Below are 12,799 nucleotides of genomic sequence, written 5' to 3' on the forward strand. Positions count from 1 at the left end.
TTGACCACATCAGGAAAAGGTTTTCAACCTCTTGTATGGAAATAACACGCTACTCTTAGAGATAACGGCATGCATTATGAGACCATCCTTGAGCGGTGGAAGAATAATTGGAACAATCTTTTACAACAGACGTGCTGCAACATTCAGACAGCATTGTCTAAAGCATCACTTTGGCTACTTTTAGGCAGGGAGGTTGTTACTGTGCAGAAAACAACAAGACTGGCTTTCACAAGTTATTTATTTATTTCTATTTTCCTAACAATGGTTAAGTGCTTTTTTTGGCATCGAATGAAGTATGGTATGTAGAAAAAGAAATGAAAAGATTTTTTTTCAAGCATGAAAACCCTAATCATTTACACCCAAAATGCCTCTCAATAGTCAACTTTTTTCAATTAAGCTATACCTGTAATATCTTGCAAACAACAACTTCTTTTCTCTTGAAAGCATTTCCCCCTAATGCTCATGGTTGTATTGTCCCTTTCATTTAGTTCAAACTTTACAGTGTGTTGCTGACAAGAATTTTAGTGCACAGGGTACAGGTGATTATTGTTGATTCAACAAAATTTCCACCAAAGAGAAATAGATTTGGAATGCAGAACTGCAGTTAAATTGCACCAATCAATAAAAGGGACCCAAGAGGCTATTACTGAAGCCATAGGTTTTCTGGATATGTCCTCTTTTCCATAGCCATATGTCCTACACTAGGGGCCAGAATGAGAGAGTAGTCTAGCAGTAGCTACTCAGCTGAATTTATGCCACCTGATATTGCCCCATAACTGGGGATACCCATCCTATACTCATTTAATAGTTTCCATTACATCCCTGTTATATTTTCAAACAAGCCCCTTTCTGGCTTTCTCTTGATGCTACCCCCATGTTTGGGGAAATCTCCCCATAAGCATCTGCAAAGCCATTTCATTGTTCTTCATATTCCTCCTTAAAACTCTCCTTTGCTGAGATGCCTACAAAAAACACTGACAATGGTTAGGCTCCTGGTGTGCTGAAGCCACTGCTCAATCACACTGACCAATAAAGTCTTACTGTTCCTTTATGCTCCCTGCCTGTCTGTATCCAGCCTTAGCCTAAGCTCTTGTAACAGGGACTGTTTTGTGGTTCTGATTTAGGGTTCCTGGTTGATAGTCTTCCACTTGCTTTCATATTGGAGAAACAGGAGAGTCAAGATCTGGGATGCCATTTCTCAAGTTTTTCACTTCTTTAGCGTCTGTAACACCAATAACTATAGAGATGGACCTGAAGAACAAAGGCAAGCAACAAGGAATTTTTCACCCAGTCACCTGATGATCTGTAGCCCCATCATCCCCACAGAAATAGAATTCTCGGTATATGATTGTCTGGAGCTTAACACAGGGTCTCTTATTGGTGACTCCTGCTGCAAAGCCTGGATGGTGGAGCTCAAATCAGGGTCTCGAAAAGACACTTTCTGTTAGCAGCCTAAGAATGGTTGGCAGGCAGGCAGGCAGGCATAGCTTTATTCAGGATCTTATGCAGGGATAAGGAGCTAGTTCTGTATTTCTGAGTCACAGCAAGGAACAAAGAACCAGAATTACATTTGTTAATCAAGTGCTGGATATGGAACCATCTAATAACTGAACATTGATCAAACTAACAGACAAATATGTGTTCATGTTGGAGATAAAAGAGAATAGTTTACAATGAATTGTTGTACTGTTGGAGAGTGTGTTATTTTTGTATTAGGATGCTGAAAGTTCACTTTCTACATCAGAATACAGTGTGACTTTACTATATGAAGTAAGAACAAAGAGATTTCATTGTTGAATACAAGTACTCGTTGCATAAATTAGAAGATGATATTAGGAAAGCAGAATATTCAAACTTCCTTTCTCATGCACAGAGATCTTAGGAATTAATAAAATTAGATGTTGGATAGAACTGACAATTACATTTTAACCTCAATTTGGTTTTGTATGAAAGTCACAGAACCAAAATTACTTATAGAAAATATTCTAAGTTATTCTATTAATTGAGCCCTATTGCTGCTGCCATCATATGCCCTATGTTATTTCTTGTTGCTGACAAGAATTTTGTGTACAGGCTATAGGTAAATTAACAGTAGCTATAGTGGTGGTAACTGGAATTTGTGAAGTCCACCTGGTATTGCAGCACGCTTACATGAGAATGCCTGTGTTGTTGGGTAACAATATACCCAACCAGTATAAAGCATAGATGCTATGAAAATTTATTTCAATGTCTCTCTCACAGGAGCACTAAACATCCAAGTTTATACATTAGCTATTACAGTCTAAATGCAGTGTAAGAGAGCGCATCTTTCAAACAATTGATGAGAAGAGTTTGAAAAGAGGATACTTATCAGACAAGAGAAGGTTGACATACTTTACTATAGTGATAGCTGCAGAAAGCTGTTTTTCCTGAGGTAAAAAACAGAGACTAGATGAAATGCTAGAAAAAAAATGAAGGAATATAATCAACAATGTACTTCATTAAACTGGAATATTGCTTTTGCACTGAATATTGAGTTATATTCTTATAGCAGGATGCCAACCCAAATGATTACATTCTCAGCACAGAGTGTCTGTAATTAAGAACACAGACTCTTATTAACAATACTAAGAATCTAATTCTCTGCATATTTCACTGATAATTTACCTAATAATATAACTCTAGTTTAACTCCATAAATTTCTTGTTACACCTCAACTATCTCAAGGTGCACAAAGTATACGATACACAGTTGATAGAAAATTTAAAAAAGGATTTGGCCTCTTGAAAATTATAAAAGGGTTTAGTCCAGAAAATAATGTACTTAAAACACTGATTGTCTGGATACATTTATTATATGTATCTCTACTGCCTCTGTTTTCCCTGTGCTATTTAAATACATTTTCTCCACTGATTTTTCTAAGAAAGGCTACAGATGAAATCTATAATTGTGAATGATTAAAACCTGCTTTATCTTAAACAGGGTAAGTCTTAAGCTTTACTACGGTCAGAGTACAAAACAATAAAGGAGTCTTATACTGCATGTGTACACAACCCATCCATTCCTCCCAGAGCTTTATTTCAGTTTTGATTAATTACTCAAGGTTTTTTTTTTAAGGCCTCTGTTATCACTTTTCTCGTAGGCCCCCACGGGGAAAAATAAAAGTCAGTGCCTGAGAGGGATATTAAAGAAACCCCAAGCAATCAGTGGTGTTGTGTGCAACATTTAAACCCCAATTATCTTATTTTGCAACTCTCTCTTATCTTCACAGTTCCATGAGCTAGACACCCCTAGCTCTTCTTACATATACTGGATCTATGTTAAATTCAAGGGGAAACCTGTGTTGGTCAGGACCTGCTTTATACATTTAAATTAAATCTCACGACAGGAATAGAAATGCAGAAATGGCTAAGTGTGTAACAAAATATCTATTATTATGGTGATAGAATGATACATCTTTTAAAGCATTTTCCAGTTTTGTTTTGTTTTGTTTTTATTCCCCCCATAAAAATGAATTGATGCTCCATGAATGATCAGAACCAAAATAAATTATGGTAAAGTAACTGAACTTTTCTGATGTGTAAATTGAATCATTCCCACACGCTGGTGTTTCATAATTAAAAGACCCTTTTCACTGTGGGAAATTTTACTGAATTTTGTATTAAAAGAAGAAACAAACCATCAATCAGGAGGGGGTAGGGAAACTCAAAGAGCTCAACACATTAAACTTGAAGAGTGCAGTTGAATTCTGAATGATTTGCTCCAGGAGACTAGATCTTTAAGGCAGACTACTGTACAAACATTAATGAGCAGAATGCTTATCAGATACTCTCTTCCAAAATCTTTTGTAGTTCCCTACTAGAACATACTTTCCATTTGGTGGAAAAGCCCTGGAATATGGTTTTAAACAAACCTTTTTTTCAAGGTTCACAAGCTTTAAATTACTAGATGCTGGCTACTATTGAGAAAACTCACTGAGCTATAACCAAAGGAAAAAAAAAACCAGGTACAATTCTATTCACTATGGTTGCCTTGTAAGTGATCCTGAAGAGGATCAAGATTTGCTGGGAATAAGATTGCTGCCTAACACAAACATTTCCAGGTGAACATAGATATTTAACATATCATATTTATAAACTTAGTTAAAATCACTTGAGTTATTAAAGATCATGACTACCACTGAAAGTTCCAAAATATTAAGCTAGAGTATTTACCATTAAAAAAGCCATGATATAGCATCAACATCTTTAGTCTATAAACAAGATCAAGGTCACAATAATAAACTCAGTATTGAAATATGGTAATTCACTTGTTAATGATGTATTTTTTTTCAGTTCAATAAATATGGTGGAGGGAAGGGAAATAGGAGAATCAGAAAAATAGTAAGTGGACAAAGAAAGAAAAAAAGAGATGATCCAGATATTCAGCTTGTGTGAACGGGCATAGATTCACTGAAATTGGAGTTATGCTGAATACACCAACTCTGTATTTGATCCAATGTCATTTGATCAAATGTCATTAATATAACAATTTAAGGACATAATCACTGATCCAGCAGCAGAAATACTGGCAATGGATTAAAAAGTAGGGTACAAAGTTCAGATTGGTCTCTTGCGATTTTTCAGAACTGCTACTATTATATCAGTTAGACATTTAATCATCTTCACTGCAATTTACGAGTCCCAGTACAAACCGAGACCCTGCAATGTTGCGACTTACCTTCTCTTCTTTCTTCACGGAGGAGATTTTGGTTTTCTGAGTTTAATGCAATAGTTTTACTTCAGCAGGACACAGATAATCCAGATATCTGTAATGCAAATAGATGACAACATGAATTTATCAAAAAGAAACTTAAAAATATTCTATATAAATTTATTCTTAATTACAAAATACAGTAATCATTTTCAGTTCCAAGGAGGGGCAATTATACAAAATGTTGATGTTATTATAGGTATTGTTAAAATGAGGTTAGAGCATTGGGAAAGGTATTTTTACTTGCTTGCACCTTGAATTTTGAAAGTTTTCCATTGAGAAATTCTAAGTCATCAAAACCAAAACTTTTGGTGAATTGCATCAGATTCACTAACTTTTTTCAGGTCCAAGATGAAATTTCCCAGAGTAGCCTAGTGGATTGGGCAGCATTTACTAAAAGGTGGGCTATGACTAGGTTGTAGATAGCACCAGGCCTGGTGCTAAGTGGAAGCCTGGGGAGGTAGAGGAGGCTCGGGAGAAGGAGACATAGCACAGCAGTAAGGGAAGAAAAAGACCATGATGCTGGCTTATGACTTTGCTCCCACCTATTACACCTTGGATACTAACAGTAAGAATTGCTTTTTGGGATGCCACATTTGTTTTCTCTCATTTATTTTCTTATTTTATCTTGTCAGCTCACAAGTTAAATGATATTTCCTAACTGACTCCAGTCAAACTTAGTCTGTGATCTGAAAGTCTAGCTGCATTCTGGCATGAACATTGTCAATAATAATGATTTTTATTGTAACTTAGCAATTCTGATGATGTGTGAACAAGAAAACATTCTAACTCACTCCACTTAATTATTTCTATGAACCTATATATATAAAAAAGATGCCGATGGAATGAAAGAAAAAAAAAGAGTCAAATGTATCGTATTAGTGCCAATATCCTTTCACCACAAGGTGTTTTCTTTTCAATGCCTTTTCAACATTATACCATAAAAATGCACTACAAAGGACAATTTCCACAATATTTTATTTTTATGGGAAGCGGGCCAAATCTAAAGCCATTACAACCATAAATAGCAATTTTTTTAGGAAATCTTTTAAAAAGAGAGTTATCCCTTGGGTAAATGGACCAGAATATGAAAAAAAAAAATGATCAAAGCATAATTTGAAAAATTGCCAAAGGCAAATCTTAATATGTTGTCAACATATTAGAAAGATTTCAAGGGTCATGATCTCAGTATGGAGGCAGAGACTCCAATACTCAGTAATTTGAGTTATTGGTAAGCAGCCTTCAGTTTCCTCAAGTGGTCTCTGAACACTGCCAACTGTGGGAAGATTAGCAAATAGTAACAATACGTTTTTAAAGAAAAAAGGTGGAATGAAAATTTCTAGGTGAAAAAAGGACTGCAGAATTGCCAGAATTAGCATAAACTTTGTATAGCAGGTCAAACTGTATTAGAAAGGACAGCTACCTCTCATGAGGATAAGGACATAGATAATGGCATATTTTCTGTATATGGAATCATTAGCCTGTATATCTCATTTACTTTCTGACCTGAAGTAATGGCTATAACAATTCACTATCACAAAGCTATGGAAGAGAACACACTGACAAATTTTTGAATAGTCTCCATGAATCTTGTGGAAAAAAGGTTCACGCAGAAATGATTACACCTAAGGTAGCTCAAATGAATCTATCCTATCCCAAACTGAGATCACAGTGCATGCATGGCAAAACAGCTATCCCAAGAGGCCTCACTGAGTATAGAGCAAACATTTCATTAACTCGTTTCTCAGAAAAAAGATTACCGACCTGTATAACAGAGACTATGTCTACACTACAATGATCTATCAGAAGAAGGTATGCAAATTGTGTACACTGGGCCAAATTTCAGAAAGGCCTCTTTCAGAAGAGCCCTTCTTCCTCGTGAGGGGAGGAAGACAGAAAAAAAAAGCGGAAGACAGACGCATATCCTGAACCTCTGGTATCCCGGAAACTCCCCATAGTGTAGACAAGGTCAGAGAGTGAAATGTTAGCCAATTGTGTTCTAATATATAACGAGGAAAAGCCATTTCCAGTCAACTCCCTTTTCAACTGCTTTCTTGGGGTGTGTTCACACTGCACCGTAGTTCAAAATAAGATACGCAATTTGAGATACACAAATCTTATTTCGATGTTATATTCGATGTCTCCACAGCACTTATTTTGAAATAAATTGCTATTCTGAAACATCCCTTACTCCTTGTGGAATTAAGTGTACAGGGACGTTGAAATAGCGAGTCCATTACATTTCGAAATAACAGTCATGTTCTAAAGATTACCAGAGGTATCCCAAAATAATGCTGCAGTGTAGACATAGCCTTGTAGGGCCTCTTCCAGATCATAATTTGGTTAACTTGGGCAAAATTTCCAGTTTTCCAACAGAATACTCAGAATTGAGCCGGCCACTCATCATCAAGAATGCTATCAAATTAGATGTCAAGATGTAAACCCTAGGAACTTCACCTTCATGGAGACTCAAGGAGATTTCAACCCTGAGATACAAGATCCAGAAACTGGAAAGGAGCAATTGAGGGACTACCATGAGACATAGAATATATAATAATAATAAAGTGTCAGACTCTATTCATAGTTAAAATAGGATCTATTTTTGTCCCAGCTGACACCCAGAATCAACAAAATCAACAAAATCAAAAGCCATGCAGCTAAACTGTAGCTTTATGCAATACAATGTGTCTTAGGGTACCTTACCAGCCTTTTTTTTTTTTTTTTTTTTTACTTGCAGAAAGGAACAGCCTAGTGCTGTTGGTAAAAATGCATTTAGACAGACTACTTGTATCTATTACTAATGTTACAGCTGGAATAGATTAAAATGGTTTATTTGTTACTATTGTTACCCTTTTATTGTTAGGATTTTTTAAAATGTAAGAGTGTAAACATGTTTTTGCACTAAATTTGTTTTTACATAAACAACTATGTAATTTTTGTTTGTGTGAATGCAGAATGAGGAATGTGTGATAGAAAATAAATGCGAAGGACATTACTAAACCAGATATTTTAGGGAGAAGCCGAGGAGAGATGTAAAGGTGATTGCTGTATACCACTATTGAGAGGTGGGTAAAGGGAAGATTAACAACTTTAAAAACTAAGGGCAGATTAACAACTTTAAAAACTAATTAGACAATATAGCTGTAATATAAAAAAAACTTCAGAAAACAAGCACTTGTCACATGGCAATTGATTACAGCTTGTGTGTGCAAAACGTAATGATCCTAATAAAGAAAAACTGCTATAAAAAGGAACTGGTTAGCCAGTTTTTAGGTATATCTAGCCAAGATTCTAAAGCATCAGTCCAGACCAATAAAGCCCCATTCCTCCCTATCCATGATTAATCTGGCTGGCTTCCAGAGAGATCCAAACCCTGGACTGATAAGTATAACATGAGTAGGTGGAACAGTGTGTCCATTTATGTCTATGTGAGCATATGCTAACTGTTTTGCTATTGTACTCTTATTAAATGTGACATATTGCCTTTTCCCTTAAAAAAATCCAGTGTGCTTTTTATAAGCATAATAGAGGGACATCAGAGGGACAACAGTGCCAAGAAAAGGAGTCTATCAGTAACATTGGTTCTTGCTAATTTCTGAAGCAAAACCACTAACAAAATACTTTGCTTGGGCATCCCCACATTACAGAATAGAGAAGGCAAGACTGAGACATTGATAAAGCACTTGCGCTATTGAGTATAAATTTTTGCTTAACCGGTCTGCCAAAACTTCCTCTTTCCCCAGGCAAGTAAGATACTGATGTGATCCAATGATGGACGCTACATGTTTGAATAAATAAGCATCATGACACAAATGGTTTTATCAGCCTTTAGTTTGTCAGTTGATACAATATATGACATTTATGATGACCATCAGAATATAGCCACATTTGGATTTTAATCAGAGGAAGTTGAAGGCTTGCAGTCTAAAAACACAGGTCTCAGTTCCAGTATATTGACGTGAAATCATATTACCTGCAGAGCTTATATGGTCCTCCTTAATCTTTCTTTGTAAAACATCATGAATATCCCAAGTCATAATGGCTCTGATACTTATAACATCAAGAAGGGGATAGTATGAGGTGTCCAGAGGGTTGTTTTTGAGCAGACTTATACTGAAAGGTAGATGTTGGCACAGGGTAAAACCCTAGCATTACAGATATACACAAAAGCTAAGATAAGAAGCAGGTAACTGAATCCTGCCCCAGTCCCATATATAAATTTGAATGTACATCCAGGTACACAGATGCATGGCTGAAAAGTTCTTTGCAGAACTTCCTCTACACTGGATTCTGTTGACTGTAATAGAGCCAGAATTTCAATATTTGTTTCTTTGATAGGATAACAAGACTTGTGGATAAGGGAGAAGGTGTAGATATGGTATACCAAGAGTTTAGTACAGCATTTGATTCGGTTTTGCATGACCTTCTTATCAATAAACTAGGGAAAGACAACCTAATTGGGCTACTATAAGGTGGGTGCATAACTGACTGGATAGCCATTCTCAGAGAGTAGTTATCAATGATTTACAGACATGCTGAAGGGACATAAGTGGAGTTCTGCAGGGGTCAGTTCTCTGCAATATCTTCATCAATAATTTAGATATTGGCATAGAGAGTATGGTTATTAACTTTGCAAATGATACCAAGGTGGGAAGAGTTACAAGTGCTTTGGAGGATAGGGTCATAATTCAAAATAATCCGAACAAACTGGAGAAATGGTTTGAGGTAAATAGGATGAAGTTTGCAAAGTACTCCATGTAGGAAGGAACAATCAGCTTTACACACATAGAATGGGAAGTTACTGTCCAGGAAGGAGTAATGCAGAAAGAGATCTAGAGGTCATAGTGAACAATAAACTAAATATGAGTCAAGAGTGTGACACTTGTAAAACAAACATAATTCTTGGATGCATTAACAGGAGTGTTGTGAGCAAGAAATGAGAAATAATTCTTCCACTCTACTCTGTGCTCATTAGGTCTCAATTGGAATATTGTGTCCAGGTCTGGATACCACATTTTAAGAAAGATGTGGAGAAACCAGACAGGGTCAAAAGAAGAGCAGCAAACACAATTAAAGATCTAGAAAACATGACCTACGAGGGAGGACTGAAAGAATTGGGCTTGTTTATTTTTTAAAAAAAAGAGAAGACTGAGAGGGTACATGATAGCAGCTTTCAAGCACCTAAAAGGGTGTTACAAGAAGCAGTGAGAAAAATTGTTCTCCTTGGCATCTGATGATAGGACAAAGGAAAAGGACTGCCTTGGCTTATCCACGAGATCTTGCATGATCTAAAAATAAAAAAGGAGTCATATAAAAACGGAAAGTAGGACAAATTACAAAGAATGAATATAGGCAAACAACACAGGAATGCAGGGGCAAGATTAGAAAGGCAAAGGCACAAAATGAGCTCAAACTAGCTACAGAAATAAAGGGAAACAAGACGACTTTTTATAAATACATTAGAAGCAAGAGGAAGACCAAGGACAAGGTAGGCCCACTGGTCAGTGAGGAGGGAGAAACAGTAACAGGAACCTTGGAAATTGCTTGTTCTATAGGGATATAAATATTCTGATGCCATTTATCCTAGTCACAGAACTACTTTGGTCTGTAATTTTCCTGAGGTAGTAGGGAAGTTTCTTGAGCGTTTGACTTTTGGCATGAATGGAGCCAGGGATGATGGTGCTGCTTATCCGACACACAGAATTGACAATGCCATCTCCTCAGCCCAAGATTCAGTCGACATGAATTAATTCAGGTACCTCTGTGCCACTAATATGTGTCAATGATTCTATATCCCTGGCGGATTCAGGAATTAAAGGTTGTGATCTGGGAATCAAGATACCATTCATAAATGAGTATGAAACCACTTTAAAGGGTTATTTAAACACACTCTCCTGAGGTCTTGTCTCCACTGCTCCACAGTTCACACTATGATGTATGCATAACAGTGCAAATTGATGTGCTGCACCATTACTCCCACACATGGACACTGAAAGGTTTCCAATTCACATTAATGTAATTCTGTTTGAAGAGGATGGGGCAGTGTAGACAAGCCCTGAGTTTCCCTAAGTAGACAAGTCAACCTCAGTCCCACTCATGCTAAGCACAACTTTCATGTTTCCAGGACTTCAGCACCAGAGTCTGTTGATTCAAAATTATCTGGGTCTTCAGGATAGTTGTGCTAAGAACAGTACTATGTTAGCAAGCAGCTGTTCAGATACAGCAGTGCTAAGTCCTCAACACTGGATTCTGCTGACCTGGACAGATTTAGAGACTTTTTGATCAAGTACAGTGCCAGGCATTTAGGATCAATCAGATGGATCCAGAGATCTTGATGCTACTTGGGATTGGTCCTGTTTTAGAAGGGGGTTGGACTTGATGACCTCCTAAGGTCTATTCCAACCCTGTCATTCTGTGATTCTACCTCTGTCCAGACAGAATAATTTTGGGGAGTAACTCTCTAATAACGAAGCAGGTATTTTGGTCAATAACACTTGAAGACCTGTCTCTATCTGTCATAGTAAGATGAAACTCTCCCAACTCTGTGAGTCCAGATGATGCTTGTGCTGTATGAGCAACCTCCTCTTTTCCTCATCTTTCTAAATAGAAGTTGACAAGGTAAATGATAATTTAATTAATTAAAAGTGAAAAAAAGGAGAAGAAAGAAAAAATTATGGGTCTCTGATTGGTAGCTGAGATCACTGAACATTTAGTGGTTAGAAGAAGTTGAGGGGCACTTGGGTCTATTCACTTTTTTATAAACCCTATAAACCAGTGTTTCTTAAACTATGTTCCATGAAACACTGGTATTCTGTGAACAACTCGCAGGTATGCTGTGACCTCTTCTTTGTTTTTGTTACTTCTTTGTTTTTGTCTTTTTGTGTGAGGAGACAATTTTTTTTGAAGAAAATTTTCATAGGTGTTCCACATAAAAAATCATCGTTTGGTGTTCCGTGGTCTCAAAAAGTTTAAGAAACACTGCTCTAAACTGAACATGGGTATGGGGAGATGAGGGACATTGCCCCACAGGATAGTGCTTTCTAGAATATTCCAATGGCCCACAGTGGAGGCACTTTGATCCCATGAGAACACTCCATGTATTAAGTGTAAATTGTTTTCCTTGTTAACCATAAAGCCATTTCTTTAGACATTGTATGTAAGAATGTTTGAATGTACAATTTTTCAGATTAGTAAAAACATTTTTTCTTTTCTGGAACTTCCACTTTTCTTTACTCACATTTAACTTAGGTTCTCCACTGACAAAACACATTCTTTTGGAACATTTACTACCAACATTTACACAGATGTATATTTTAAAGCCTTGTCATACTAAAATAAAATAATGTTATGAGTATGTGTATGAGTAAAAGAGAGCTAGCACCTTCTATAGCAAGTGCCCGTATTTTTGACTCAATTGCAACTGAAATATACCTATAGGGTCTCCATGGAACCTCATATGCTGTTAATTCATTTTGTTATTAACAGCAGCTGCTAGAGCTGCTAATAGCAAATAAATTTCAATAACAATGCTTCTGGACTAGAGAATATGGAAACGTACAACATTTTATTATTAAAAAATGCCATTAGTTTAGAAACCCTGCACCTCATCTTTTAATGAGTGAATCTGTGTTTGTGGCAGGCTGTCTATGGAATTCTTTCCCACTGAACACACTTTCTTTATATTATTTCATCTTCACAGTATGAAGGGTAAATCCTGCTGAGATGCAACCGCCCATTTACAGTGTGTCAATGAGCCGTCACACACATTTAAAATAATTGGTATCATAGAAGAAGATAACATTACAGAACAGTCCTCCCTACGACATCATCTATGATCACATGTTCAAAATGTACATGATAATCAAGTCACCATGTTTCTCTATACTCAGACTGAACTTGGCATTACTGAAACTGGTCAAAAGTAAGAATTTCATACTGTAATTATTATTATTATTCATGATTCAAAATCCAGAAGAACTTTCTTCAGTTAAATATTTACCCAGACTCGGTAACATTCTGAACTTCATATTTCAGCACCCACAAAGGACTAAAGAAACTTTAATTTTCC

At 36.5% G+C, this 12,799-nt stretch overlaps 1 protein-coding gene across 2 annotated transcripts in view; it reads right to left on the bottom strand.

Moving 5' to 3' along the window:
• The window catches only part of TENM3 (teneurin transmembrane protein 3), a 2,279,325-nt gene that overhangs the window by 713,073 nt on the left and 1,553,453 nt on the right, over positions 1-12,799 (bottom strand). For both annotated transcript variants that reach the window (XM_075930245.2, XM_075930244.2), the window contains one exon: positions 4,699-4,786. The gene's annotated coding sequence lies outside the window, so the exon portion shown is untranslated. The remainder of the gene's footprint in view (positions 1-4,698; positions 4,787-12,799) is intronic.

Source organism: Pelodiscus sinensis, chromosome 4, assembly GCF_052426305.1.
Source record: "Pelodiscus sinensis isolate ZL-2025 chromosome 4, ASM5242630v1, whole genome shotgun sequence".
In the NCBI taxonomy this organism is placed as follows: domain Eukaryota; kingdom Metazoa; phylum Chordata; order Testudines; family Trionychidae; genus Pelodiscus; species Pelodiscus sinensis.